General features: G+C 42.6%; 1 protein-coding gene across 2 annotated transcripts in view; it reads left to right on the top strand.

Annotated features, from left to right (window-relative positions):
* The window catches only part of LOC130378554 (uncharacterized), a 54,251-nt gene that overhangs the window by 33,604 nt on the left and 5,229 nt on the right, over positions 1-15,418 (top strand). For both annotated transcript variants that reach the window (XM_056585292.1, XM_056585291.1), the window contains exon 6: positions 15,063-15,190. The gene's annotated coding sequence lies outside the window, so the exon portion shown is untranslated. The remainder of the gene's footprint in view (positions 1-15,062; positions 15,191-15,418) is intronic.

Genomic DNA, 15,418 nt, shown 5'->3' with positions numbered 1-15,418 from the left:
TAGGAGGCGTAACTTGTAGTCGGAGGCGTAACTTGTAGTCGGAGGCGTAACTTGTAGTCGGAGGCGTAGCTTGTAGTCGGAGGCGTGTCTAGTACTTTTCTAAATCGCGGAAGTGATCTGTATGTAGCAGTGGTGCGCGGGTACATAAATGACCGCAACTCGGACCTCAAATATTAGGCCTTATATAAAAATAATGCACCCGACCCGCCCATTTAAAAATATGCTCTTGATTAGCTTAATCTTGATATGCTCTTGATTAGCTTAATCATAGCCTTACGTGAAACCGACATCCCTGAGTAATATGCATTTAAGAAAAGAAGCCTATTACAATTTTACAATGACATGTAATGCATATAGCAGTTTAACGTGGGGAACCTGCTTAAGTTTAGCCTACTTAATCCCTTAATACCTTTAACAAAAAGACAGCAGATAAATAATTAAATAATTAAAGACAGCAGTTTAATAATTCAAATAATTGTATTGAATACATATTGTTATTGATCGCTTGCTGCATGTTTTCAAGGTCCTGCATGAGATAGAAAACAATGAATTAAACTAAATATTACTGATAGAAACAAGACAAGAACAATGCCACTAACAGGAGGATAGTTATGAGAAAGCCTTCATATTATGGCGTTCACATTACAAGCCTTCATTTTATATATATTTGCCGGTCTTCATACATGGATTTCTCAGGTACGTCATCACTGTTGCACTGTGCAAACTCGGGGCAGAAAGAAGCAAGCAACATCTACTAGCCTGAGTATTAAGTGACTGTTCAGTGTGCATCTCAAACGTGTTCATCTCAAATGTGGCAGGTCGTAAAGTAATGTAAGCATAGCTAGCACCTTAGAAAGCAGCTTTTATCATAAAGTCAAATAATTAGATAGACAAAGCCTCAAATATCCAAAAGGTATGTTTGGGAATATGTTGAGGGTGTGTCTGCAAGCCTTCCTGGCTATAGACGGGGGATTAGTAGGCTAACTACAACTAATAAACAATACATTTAAACTGGGCTTTCTGATAGTCATTCTATAATGGTAGATGATTTTCTGCCCCGGATTGGCGTGCCCAGGCGCAAAACCTGCTCAAAGACTGAAACAGACAACACAAACTTGTTTGCATTTTCAGAATCTTTTGCACTAGAAACCTTATTTGAAGATAACAAAGAAGACTGACCTTGGGGTCTGGCTCTTCCGCGCTCATGGCCTGATAGAATACAAAGTCATAGTTACAAAGGCAGAGTTACAACAGATATGTTCATGTTTAAGACCTGACTTCAATGAAGATCTCGTGTGAACCGTGATTTACAACGCTTTTTGTTTAGTAGGAGGAGGCGTAACTTGCACTAGGAGGCGTAACTTGTAGTAGGAGGCGTAACTTGTAGTAGGAGGAGGCGTAACTTGTAGTAGGAGGCGTAACTTGTAGTAGGAGGAGGCGTAACTTGTAGTAGGAGGCGTAACTTGTAGTAGGAGGCGTAACTTGTAGTAGGAGGAGGCGTAACTTGTAGTAGGAGGAGGCGTAACTTGCACTAGGAGGCGTAACATGTAGTCGGAGGAGTAACTTGTAGTAGGAGGCGTAACTTGTAGTCGGAGGCGTAACATGTAGTCGGAGGCGTAACTTGTAGTCGGAGGCGTAACTTGTAGTCGGAGGAGGCGTAACTTGTAGTCGGAGGAGGCGTAACTTGTAGTCGGAGGAGGCGTAACTTGTAGTAGGAGGAGTAACTTGTAGTAGGAGGCGTAACTTGTAGTCGGAGGAGGCGTAACTTGTAGTAGGAGGAGGCGTAAATTGTAGTCGGAGGAGGCGCAACTTGTAGTAGGAGGCGTAACTTGTAGTAGGAGGCGTAACTTGTAGTCGGAGGAGGCGTAACTTGTAGTAGGAGGCGTAACTTGTAGTAGGAGGCGTAACTTGTAGTCGGAGGCGTAACTTGTAGTCGGAGGCGTAACTTGTAGTAGGAGGAGGCGTAACTTGTAGTAGGAGGAGGCGTAACTTGTAGTCGGAGGAGGCGCAACTTGTAGTAGGAGGCGTAACTTGTAGTCGGAGGCGTAACTTGTAGTCGGAGGAGGCGTAACTTGTAGTCGGAGGAGGCGTAACTTGTAGTAGGAGGAGGCGTAACTTGTAGTCGGAGGCGTAACTTGTAGTAGGAGGCGTAACTTGTAGTAGGAGGAGGCGTAACTTGTAGTCGGAGGAAGCGCAACTTGTAGTAGGAGGCGTAACTTGTAGTCGGAGGCGTAACTTGTAGTCGGAGGAGGCGTAACTTGTAGTCGGAGGCGTAACTTGTAGTAGGAGGCGGAACTTGTAGTAGGAGGCGTAACTTGTAGTAGGAGGAGGCGTAACTTGTAGTAGGAGGCGTAACTTGTAGTCGGAGGAGGCGTAACTTGTAGTAGGAGGCGTAACTTGTAGTCGGAGGCGTAACTTGTAGTAGGAGGCGTAACTTGTAGTCGGAGGAGGCGTAACTTGTAGTAGGAGGAGGCGTAACTTGTAGTAGGAGGCGTAACTTGTAGTAGGAGGAGGCGTAACTTGTAGTAGGAGGAGGCGTAACTTGTAGTAGGAGGCGTAACTTGTAGTCGGAGGCGTAGCTTGTAGTCGGAGGCGTGTCTAGTACTTTTCTAAATCGCGGAAGTGATCTGTATGTAGCAGTGGTGCGCGGGTACATAAATGACCGCAACTCGGACCTCAAATATTAGGCCTTATATAAAAATAATGCACCCGACCCGCCCATTTAAAAATATGCTCTTGATTAGCTTAATCTTGATATGCTCTTGATTAGCTTAATCATAGCCTTACGTGAAACCGACATCCCTGAGTAATATGCATTTAAGAAAAGAAGCCTATTACAATTTTACAATGACATGTAATGCATATAGCAGTTTAACGTGGGGAACCTGCTTAAGTTTAGCCTACTTAATCCCTTAATACCTTTAACAAAAAGACAGCAGATAAATAATTAAATAATTAAAGACAGCAGTTTAATAATTCAAATAATTGTATTGAATACATATTGTTATTGATCGCTTGCTGCATGTTTTCAAGGTCCTGCATGAGATAGAAAACAATGAATTAAACTAAATATTACTGATAGAAACAAGACAAGAACAATGCCACTAACAGGAGGATAGTTATGAGAAAGCCTTCATATTATGGCGTTCACATTACAAGCCTTCATTTTATATATATTTGCCGGTCTTCATACATGGATTTCTCAGGTACGTCATCACTGTTGCACTGTGCAAACTCGGGGCAGAAAGAAGCAAGCAACATCTACTAGCCTGAGTATTAAGTGACCGTTCAGTGTGCATCTCAAACGTGTTCATCTCAAATGTGGCAGGTCGTAAAGTAATGTAAGCATAGCTAGCACCTTAGAAAGCAGCTTTCATCATAAAGTCAAATAATTAGATAGACAAAGCCTCAAATATCCAAAAGGTATGTTTGGGAATATGTTGAGGGTGTGTCTGCAAGCCTTCCTGGCTATAGACGGGGGATTAGTAGGCTAACTACAACTAATAAACAATACATTTAAACTGGGCTTTCTGATAGTCATTCTATAATGGTAGATGACTTTCTGCCCCGGATTGGCGTGCCCAGGCGCAAAACCTGCTCAAAGACTGAAACAGACAACACAAACTTGTTTGCATTTTCAGAATCTTTTGCACTAGAAACCTTATTTGATGATAACAAAGAAAACTGACCTTGGGGTCTGGCTCTTCCGCGCTCATGGCCTGATAGAATACAAAGTCATAGTTACAAAGGCAGAGTTACAACAGATATGTTCATGTTTAAGACCTGACTTCAATGAAGATCTTGTGTGAACCGTGATTTACAACGCTTTTTGTTTACCGCGAAAAGAGAAAGATCTCGCGTGGACCGCGGTTTAGAAAAGAACAAGTTACGCCTCCTAGTACAAGTTACGCCTCCGTCTTGCAGGACGCAGACAGATACTATTGGATCTCCGGGTAGACTAAGCTGAAAAGCTGCTCCCAACCAGGTTTGGTTGCGAGCATAAGTCACCATGGTGATACAGCGACGCTATAAGAGATCGACTTTAGTGGTCCAGCTAACCCAGGCTTTGCGCTCAACATACCTCGCTAACCCTCTAATCGAGCTTCGTAGTACAGGCCCCAGGTGTAGTTTGTCTGCAAATAACTCTGCCTCCAGCAACAGGATTGGTCGAAACGTATGAAGTGAATGAAATAAAAGCCCAGTTCACCAGATCTGAGGTCAGCTGCCGTCAGATTTTGGATCATGAATGTATTCAGCGAACGAGGTCTGAGGTAATTAACCACCTGGAACTTGGTGCGGTTCTTGGAGCTCAGAGGACAGCAGGACGGGTGTTTACCTGGTCGATAAGACCCTGAACCCAGAACCTAAACACAGATATCCTAAACACAGACCCTGAACCCAGAACCCATTGGCGTCACTATGCTGTTTTATTCGGGGCTAAAGCCCCGGATGTTATTTAATTAGCCCTGAATATAATTTCTGGGTGAAAAAAAAAAAAAAATACAAATATTTATAAGTAGCCTAGCCTAGATAGTCCATCTGGCAAGAGAATGAACAGTTTAAAAATATTACCTGTTTATAGTCAGGCGGCTTAGGACCAGATTTGAGAAAAATGGGGACACGGCGGACAAAAGCACCAAATTTTTTCCACAGGTTCTCCATCACCATACCTTTCAATTTAGAGGGGGTTCCACTTAATCAAGATGGTGGAAGGCGGCCATCTTGGATTTCCAAGATTTTCGCATGTAAAACCTATAAATGTCAATATATCAGCATCCAAGTCACTTAGAAGGTCAATCTTGGTGTCAAAATGTACATTTGCTGGGTCAATGAATGCAGTAAAGATGTTAGGAATATCAGTAAGTGATGTTTTACCAACAGTAGATAATTTTTTTTGCATGCTATTTACACAATTAGTCAAATTAGTTGACAATTATCTTAGTTACAATTAGAAACAACAACATCACGAAGAAGGACTGTCCACACAGAAGATATTCAAAGGCCAAGCCCTCACTCTGGTGACCACCATCAGTGGGATGAGCAATCCATTCCTAGACAACACCCCAGAGCTACTTACGCTGGACACACGGAATGTGATTGACGGGTCTGTGGTCAACACTGTCCGCCATGTGGAATCACGTTTGAAGAATATGCCAGCTGTGTCTTTATTCCCCACATCATGAAACACTTGTGGACCTCTAAAAGAGTTGACGTCGTCTGGGATACTTACTTCTCCAGCAGTCTAAAAGAGTCAACCAGGGAGAAGCGAGGCAAAGGGATACGACGGAAGGTGTCTGGTCAGAACAAGCTGCCGGGGAATTGGCCAGATTTCCTGCGTGCCCCTAAGAACAAGGAGGAACTCTTCACCTTTATCTCAGGGAAGATTGAGTCCACTGTGTGGCCAGGGGGGAAGCTGGTCTTCATTACCTCTGGAACCAGAGTGGTCGGCACAGACCACAGCCACTCCATGCTGCCATGCAACCATGAAGAGGCCGATACTAGGATACTGATCCACCTGCTTGATGCCCTGGAGCATGGCTCTTCTACCTGCTTGGTGCGCACTGTGGATACAGATGTTGTTGTGATCCTCATTGGCAAGTTCCATGCCCTGCTCACCCAGTATCCAGCTGCAAACATCTGGATTGCTTTTGGCACTGGCAAGAACTACACCTATCTGCATGTAAATACCATCAGCCACGCTCTGGGAAAGGACAAATCAACCGCTCTTCCAGTCTTCCACTGCTACACAGGCTGTGACACAACCTCAGCATTCTGTGGGAAGGGGAAGAAGTCAGCATGGATTGCTTGGAACTCCTACCCAGAGGTCACACAGGCCTTCAACTACATAGCAGCAAATCCGCACACTGCTGTGACCATAGATGCCCAACACTTCCGATGTCTGGAGCGCTTCACTGTTGTTCTTTATGACAAGACGAGTGAATTGGAATCAGTGAATGGTGCAAGAAGAGAGTTGTTCTGCCAGAAGACCAAGGCAATGGAACATATTCCACCAACCCAAGGAGCACTGATCCAACACGTGAAAAGAGTCACTTACCAGTCTGGGATCTGGTCAACATCCGAAAAAACCCAGCAGCCAATAACCAGCCCTGAAGGATGGGGATGGACACTGGATGTAGACAGCCAGGCCTGGCTTCCTGTGTGGAGCACCTTGCCAATCGCTTCAAAAGCCTGCAGTGAACTAATCAAATGCAGTTGTATAAAGGACTGTACGGCAAGGTGCTCATGCAAAAAAGCACAGTGGAATTGCACAGGCCTTTGCAGTTGCAAATGTTACACCAACTATATACACTAGCAAACTAATAAGAAAGGAGGGTTGGTTTTGGGGGGGGGGGGAAGGTAAATGAAATTCCAGGGGGGGACTGATGTACTGGTTCCGCTTCTCTCTCTCCCCTGCATGCTGTTGGACACAGGCTGAGCACAATACAGGACGATGCACGATGATTTTTTATCACAAAGGGAAATTATTTTAGGGAAGGGGTTTGTTATTTTTTGTGCACCACTGTTTCCCCTCTTTGTGTAACATTAAAGTTCAGTTTACCTTTATATTATGTGTCCAGAATTAATATATTAATATATTTTTGGCATAAATAATTATCTAATGATATTCTCAATACCTTTATTGCATTCATTGACCAAGAAAATGTATATTTTGACACCAAGATTGACCTTCACAGTGGCTTGGAAGCTGATTTATTAGCATTTATAGCAGACGTTTTGTAAATCCAAGATGGCCGCCTTCCACCATCTTGATCTACTGTTGGTAAAACATCACTTACTGATATTCCTAACATCTTTACTGCATTCATTGACCCAGGAAATGTACATTTTGACACCAAGATTGACCTTCTAAGTGACTTGGAAGCTGATTTATTGACATTTATATGTTTTACATGCGAAAATCTTGGAAATCCAAGATGGCCGCCTTCCACCATCTTGATTAAGTGGAACCCCCTCTAAATTGAAAGGTATAGTGATGGAGAGCATGTGGAAAAAATGTGGTGCTTTTGTCCGCCGTGTCCCCATTTTTTTGCTAAGCCACCTGACTATTACCACCTCAAGTGAATTAACCTCTCCTATCCCCAGTCAGATCTCTGTGTGTGCGTGTGTAAGGTCTGTCTCACTTGTATTCATTTTACTCTGAAATAACTTGAATGGAACTTAAGATGTTTGGGGATGAGCAGCACAGCAGTCAGGCAGCTATTTAAAGCTATAATAAACGGTGTATTTTGTTTATTTAGGGAAAGCATTATTAAAAAATGTGCATGCAAAATAATACATACAAATAATTTTGGCATTTTCATTTCCCCGGATGTTAATGAAACTTAGAAACACCCCTGTTCTTTTACGGTAAAGGAAATAGGCCTATTTAAGTCACTATTTGAGGCATCAAATGAAATTAGCCAATCAAACACTTACATCACAATCATTTATTTGATATATATATATACACACCAGTGGCGTGCACAGACATTTTGGGGGGCAGGTGCTCAGGGGGGAAGGGAAGGGCACTTTTTAGCGCACGCGGAACACCTTATTATAAAAAAGTTACAGGCACATGTTGAATGAAATTTTACTTTTATTTGTATCATTCTCTACACGTGAGTTTCCTATAGAAAAAAGTCACACCACCAACAGATAAAATCCACATCCTATATTAACTATATACAGTCATTATTAAGTCCCAAGATGAACTCTAGACATCTCGGCGAAGTAGATAAACTTCACTTTGCCCTCCACTGTCTTCTGTTCACCCTCCACTTCTTGGTCAAAACAAATAAATGTGTTAATTTATGTTGCCTGACAAAACCTATACAACAGAAAATGTTCGTCCTAACACATTTGCAGATTTGCAATTGCAAACTCTACCGAAATAATTTGTAGCCTAATAAGCCTATGGTCGTCCTTGCGTTATCTGTCATTGGGCTATACAGCGTAAAACTTTATCAGGTGACCAGTCGGCTAAAAATGCTTAGTGGTTTGTTGCTGTACGAGACATTTTACTGCACAACAAAATGATTAGGCTACACGTTGGGCTTAGAGGGCAAACTATACGATTTTACTTGATCTGTATGTTACCTGGCTGGTGGGAACACGGGAGAAGATGCCTGTCTGCGACCGTGCCTGCTATGCTGGAGACGCTTCTGTTTACTGAAGCGCATGTGGTGCCCTGCGCGTGCCAGCGCGAGTGCACGTGACAAAGGAAGAGAATTGAGTCTGGTCTGTGCAAGGGGGACGTGGCTCATTTTTGGGCCACGTCCAAACCAAAAACAACCTTAAAGCCTATCAACAACACCATCAGGATGGGTCTACTTAATGTTAGGTCTCTTAATAACAAATCATTTTTAGTTAATGATTTTATTACCACCTCTAATCTGGATTTTATGTTTTTAACTGAAACATGGCTGGAACAAAATAACAGTGCAACCGTTCTGATAGAGACAGCTCCTCCCAACTATAACTTTTTTGATGCATGTAGATCTGGAAAAAGAGGTGGAGGGGTTGCTGTTATATTTAAAAATGATTTTCAGGGGAAACAGATGTTATTTGGTGATTTTCCATCATTCGAATACCTTTGTGCTGTATTGAAATGCTCCCCCAGAGTTCTCCTATTAATTATTTACAGGCCACCCACATACTCTGCAAATTTTTTCGATGAATTCACAGAATTATTGTCTAGCATCTCCACAGAATTTGACTGTCTAGTTATAACTGGTGACTTCAATTTTCATACTGATGATTTGAATGACAAGTGTGCAAAAAAACTTTGTACCATTTTGGACACATTTGAACTGTCCCAACATGTGAAAGAGACTACTCATTGTAAGGGCCACACTCTAGACCTGGTTATCACAAAGGGCCTCAATGTTTCTGATCTCTCTGTGACTGATCCTTCCTTGTCTGACCACTTTTGTGTTTTCTTTAATATATCTTTTATTCCCGACATACAGACAAAATCAAATACTGTCAAAAAACGGTATATCAATGAAGAATCGTATGTACTTTTTAGAAAGGCCATCTCCTTACTACCACCTCTCAACCCATGTTCTGCTGATGATCTTGTAGAAAACTTTAATTTGAAAATTTTGAAAGTCATGGATGTCATTGCACCTTATAAGGTTAAAACGATTTCTGGAAAGCAAAAGGCACCCTGGAGAAAAGCTGCTTCTGTAACAGCACAGAAAAAAGAATGCAGGAAGGTTGAACGCATCTGGCGTAAAACAAAACTTCATATTCACCATGATATCTACAAAGAGAGCCTCTGTGCCTACAATTCAGACTTAAAAAGTGCTAGAGAAACATTTTTCTCCAATATCATTAAATCCAATAATAATAATGCAAAAACCCTATTTGCAACTGTTGACAGACTGACCAACCCCCCCAACACAAATTCCACCTGATCTCCATTCCACGCAGAAATGCAGTGAGTTTGCAGCTTTTTATACTGATAAAATTGAAGGCATCAGACGCGCCATCAATATCTCCACTTCAAACAAAAATGTTGGACTACCACCCTGTTCAGGCAAAAGTAACGTGGCAGGGATGGCATGCTTTAATGTTATTGACTCTAAAACTCTTGTGGAAACTGTTACGCAACTAAAGCCATCCACCTGTTGCCTTGATTCTTTACCTACCAACCTCTTTGAGAATGTTTTTGACTGCCTAGCAATAGACATATTGCAGATAGTTAACAACTCTCTCCAGTCAGGCAACTTCCCAAAAGCCCTGAAAACTGCAGTTATTAAACCCCTTTTAAAAAAGCGGAGCCTAGATACCTCTATTATTAACAACTACAGACCAATATCAAATCTGCCCTTCATAAGTAAAATCATTGAGAAAGTTGTCCTCCAGCAACTTAATCACTTCCTGGAATCAACTGGTTGTTATGACACCTTCCAATCAGGATTTCGACCCCTGCACAGCACTGAGACCGCCCTCATTAAAGTTGTAAACGACATCCGTCTTAACACAGACTCTGGCAAAACCTCAATACTAATGCTACTAGACCTCAGTGCTGCATTCGACACTGTAGACCATAAAATACTTTTGGACAGGTTAGAAAACTGGGTGGGGCTTTCAGGCACAGTCTTAAATTGGTTCAGATCCTACCTACAAAATAGGAACTACTTTGTTTCCATCGGCGACTTTGTATCAGAATCAACCAACGTGATGTGTGGAGTCCCACAAGGTTCGATCTTAGGACCCTCTTTATTCAACATCTACATGCTCCCACTAGGGCAAATCATGCATAATAACAATATTGACCATCATTGCTATGCTGATGACACGCAAATCTATGTATCGCTATCACCAAATGACTATCGGCCCATAGATCTGCTGTGCCAGTGCATTGAGCAAGTGAAAGACTGGATGTGCCGAAATTTCCTTCAGCTAAATGAGGATAAAACAGAGATAATTGTATTTGGTGCTAAAACGGAAAGGCTTAAAGTAACCCAACACCTTCACTCTCTGTCCCTGAAAACCTCAATCAAAGCCAGAAATCTAGGGGTTATCATGGATTCTGATTTACATTTCGAAAGTCACATCAAATCAGTTACAAAATCTGCATATTATCACCTTAAAAATGTAGCAAGACTTAGAGGGCTCATGTCCACCGAAGACTTACAAAAACTTGTACATGCCTTTATCACTAGTAAGCTTGATTACTGCAATGGTCTCCTTACAGGTCTCCCAAAACAAACTCTAAGGAAGCTTCAGCTTGTTCAGAATGCTGCTGCTAGAGTTTTAACAAAGACCAAAAAATTTGAACATATTACACCAATTCTTAAATCGTTACATTGGCTTCCTGTAGGTCAGAGAATTGATTTTAAAATCATGTTGCTAACCTATAAATCCCTACATGGTTCAGGCCCAAAATATTTAACTGATATGCTTCCACTACATAAGCCTTCTAGAACACTAAGATCTTCTGAGACCAATCTGTTAATTATCCCCAGAGTAAACACGAAACATGGGAAAGCAGGATTTAGTTACTATGCAACAAATAGCTGGAATAAACTCCCTGAGGATTTAAGACTTGCCCCAACTCTGAGCACCTTCAAAACAAGATTGAAGACTTTTATGTTTGCTTTAGCTTTCTGCTAAATCTTAAATACTTTACCTTTATTTTACTAAAATGCCTTTTTAACTTTCAATTACATTTTCTCACTTTCTTAAATACATTGCACTTTCAATTTTACTTACTAAAAAGCCTTTTTAACTTTCAATTAAATTTTCTATTTTTACCAGAAAGATACATGATCTGATACCAGAGAGAAAGGATAAGGGTTACTAGAATCCGGGTTGGAGTCCCAGAGAAAGTACCAAGTTCCTTTTAGGTCGGGTTGGAGTCCCGACGCGGATACCAGAGAGACTGTTGATCTGATCTTAAATACATTGCACTTTCTATTTTACTCATTTCTTTGCATATGTTTTCTTTTACTTATCTATTATTTTATTTTATTGTATAACAATGTTTATATGTGAAGCACTTTGAGTCTGCCTTGTGTATGAAAAGTGCTATATAAATAAAGTTGCCTTGCCTTGCCTTGCCTTGCCATTGTTTCAGTCGTTTTTAATCGCTTAGGTTTTTAAAAGATAATTTCAAAACCGGCCTCAGTAAAATGTTAATGATATAAAAAAAAAAAATAATGTTTCAAAAGGGCATTTTCGTTGATAAAGGGCAAAAGTCCTGGTGCGTTAGCACCACCTAGTGTCTATGTGTGCACGCCACTGATACACACACTATATATCTGTACATCTACCGGTATATAGTCTGTATAGTATATATATAGCTCTGGATGTAACACCATCCAGGTTGCCCATCAGTGTGTGGAGGGAGGATATTAGCACACACAACAGTGGAGTCTCCACCACCTCTTCATCAGTGTGTGGAGGGAGGATATGACCACACACACAACAGTGGAGTCTCCATCACCTCTTCATCAGTGTGTGGAGGGAGGATATGACCACACACACAACAGTGGAGTCTCCATCACCTCTTCATCAGTGTGCGGAGGGAGGATATGACCACACACACAACAGTGGAGTCTCCATCACCTCTTCATCAGTGTGTGGAGGGAGGATATCACCACACACACAACAGTGGAGTCTCCATCACCTCTTCATCAGTGTGTGGAGGGAGGATATGACCACACACACAACAGTGGAGTCTCCATCACCTCTTCATCAGTGTGTGGAGGGAGGATATGACCACACACACAACAGTGGAGTCTCCATCACCTCTTCATCAGTGTGTGGAGGGAGGATATGACCACACACACAACAGTGGAGTCTCCATCACCTCTTCATCAGTGTGTGTAGGGAGGATATGACCACACACACAACAGTGGAGTCTCCACCACCTCTTCATCAGTGTGTGGAGGGAGGATATGACCACACACACAACAGTGGAGTCTCAATCAGTGTGTCTAAACGTAAGTTTGGTTTTCATAAGTCCTATCATTACTAGTCCCATCTTTGTCCACTGGGTGGCGCTTTAGAGACTAATTCAACTTGAGCTCCAGCAGCTGCTCTGTGTGGAGAAGCTTTAAGGTTGAACTTTAACACTAACTTAATTAGTTAAGTAAAGTAAAGTGATAACCTCTTTGTTATTCACTTTATGTCCCCTCTTTGTGGTTCCAGTCTTTACTAAAGGCCCTAGCTGTTCAATAACCCCATAACAGCAAGTCAATGAATAACTAATATCTCTGACAATATGACCCAGTTATAAGATCACCTGAAGTAACTGATTAAGTAATATCACTGACTATTGAGCCCAGTTGTAAGATGAGCTAATGAAAAACTTATATGTATGACTGTAGGAGCCAATTCCTTTGCATCGTGTATGTGTGTGTGTGTGTGTGTGTGTGTGTCAACATTAACTTCTTCGTGAGGCCTTGTCCCTCGGATAAGTACATTTACCTTTCACTTGTCCAGGCACAAAAGTCACTTTTCCAAGTAAAAATGCGTCATTTTAAAATAGTGATAATTGTTCATGTGGTTTGCGAACGGAGAATGCAGAATTCATACGAACAGTTGCAATAATTCACACTATGTCAACCACATCACTAAAATAGCCATATCCTTCCTCTTAATCACACCACCTCCGAGAAGTAACTGTTTAAATCCTCTCACTCACTCACTCACTCACATGCTCAACGCACAATAACCAACACGCTCACACACTCTTTTTCTCACACACAACTTACAAAAACACTCTTCCCAATCCCGATCCCCAATGCAATCTTCCCTCTGTGAGCCCAACCCTCTCCCTGTGATTGGACGACACTGTGGATCAGAGAGAGCGTACCTTAACCTGCTGACCACTGATTGGTCAACGAGCAACAGGTGTGCCGCCTCCCCCAGCCCCACATTGGTTTTCAAGTCTAATGAGAACTCTCTCTCTCTCTCTCTCTCTCTCTCTCTCTCTCTCTCTCTCTCTCTCTCTCTCTCTCTCTCTCCCCTTAAAGAATCCTATAACTACACATAAACAAAATCATGAAATAACTACAGCAACAGCTTTTAAGTGTTGCACTATAAAGACTAGAGATAGCGATGGATAGAGCATATCTCTCAGATAGCACTTGTTATGCTATCATTACGTCTGCACATTATTACGTCTCCTATTGCACTCCTACCATCCCTGGAGAGGGACCCCTCTTCTGGGTTTATTCTCCAGGTTCCCTGACATTAGGGGGGGTTTCCCTGCCCTTTGGGGGGCTAGGGTCAGGGGGCGTCCTTTAAGAAGCGGCCCGCAAAGCCCTTCAGATCTCTGGTCCAGGGCGTTCTAACCTGTTTGACCTGATGGGGATGTGGTGTTTCAAGGCTGCTCGGACGGCCGGGGAGTTTCCCCCACAGAGCCATCCCCCCAAATACAGACATGTTGCCCTGGCTGAGAAAATATTGTGAAATACACTCAATAATTTCTGATGACATGGAAAAAAACACAAGACTACGCACACACACGCACGCGCACACGCACACACACACACACACACACACACACACACACACACACACACACACACACACACACACACACACACACACACACGTATCTGGAGACGCAGCGGTGCAAAAGAGGAAATGAAGATTGTTGTTATTCCAGTTTCCCCCAACGGAGCCATACAGCGATCACAAACATGTTGCCCTGGCTTTTAGATATTTTAATTTTGATAAAATGTGTATGGACTGAATTGAGAATAGTTTTAGTCTGCAAGTGTCCATCACAGCTTGCAGAACAGCAAAGGTGTGTGTGTGTGTGTGTGTGTGTGTGTGTGTGTGTGTGTGTGTGTGTGTGTGTGTGTGTGTGTGTGTGTGTGTGTGTGTGTGTGTGTGTGTGTGTGTGTGTGTGTGTGTGAGTGTGTGTGTGTGTCAACAGAAACCTTTTTTATGAGGCCTTGGTCCTGGGATAAGTACATTTACGTTTCACTCATCCTGGCAGAAAGTCACTTTTCAGAGTAAAAAGTCGTCATTTTACAATAGTAATAATTTTTCATGTTGTTTGCGAACGGAGAATGATGAATTCAGACGAACAAACAGTTGCAATCATTCACACCATGTCAACCACATCACTAAAACAGCCATATCCCTCCTCTCAATCACACCACCTCTGAGCAATAACTGTTTAAATCCTCTCACTCACTCACTCACTCACACGCTCATCACACACACACAAACATGATCACACGCACTCTTTCTCACACACAACTTACACACACTCTCTTCCCGATTCCCAATGCAATATTCCCTCTGTGAGCCCAACCCTCTCCCTGTGATTGGACGACACTGGATCAGAGTGAGCGTACGCCCCCCCCAGCCCCAGGTTGGTTTTCAAGTCTAATGAGGACCCTTCATCTCTCTCTCTCTCTCCCTCTCCCTCTCCCTCTCCCTCTCCCTCTCCCTCTCCCTCTCCCTCCCCCTCCTCCCCTCTCCCTTCCTCTCTCTCCAACCCCGTCTCCCTCCCTTTCTCTCCCTCTCTCCCCCGTCCCTCCCTCTCTCACCCTCCCTCACCTTTACCTTTTGACCTTTGACCTTCTAAGTGTCAGCCTATCAGAGCGCAGTGTGCTGGTCCCCGACACCAGGGACTTCTGGGAGAAAGTGTGTTGCCGGGTCGTACCAAGTGACCAAGGAGGAGGGGTGGACATCTTTTCCCCATTCTCTGCATCTGGTCTGTAGACACACACACACACACACACACACACACACACACACACACACACACACACACACACACACACACACACACACACACACACACACACACACACACATTGTGAACCTACAGAGATCTGTTGCATATTATTTTAACCTTATATTTCAGCTTTATGTAAATTGGGTTGTGTCTATTTCCTGGAGGTTGGTGGTTCTTCTGATAGCAGATTTATACCAGTATCGA

This window comes from Gadus chalcogrammus, unplaced genomic scaffold (genome assembly GCF_026213295.1).
Source record: "Gadus chalcogrammus isolate NIFS_2021 unplaced genomic scaffold, NIFS_Gcha_1.0 GACHA088, whole genome shotgun sequence".
NCBI classification, from domain to species: Eukaryota; Metazoa; Chordata; class Actinopteri; order Gadiformes; family Gadidae; genus Gadus; species Gadus chalcogrammus.
The sequence above is the reverse complement of the archived record's forward strand: the minus strand, read 5'-3'. Positions and strand labels throughout refer to the sequence as shown.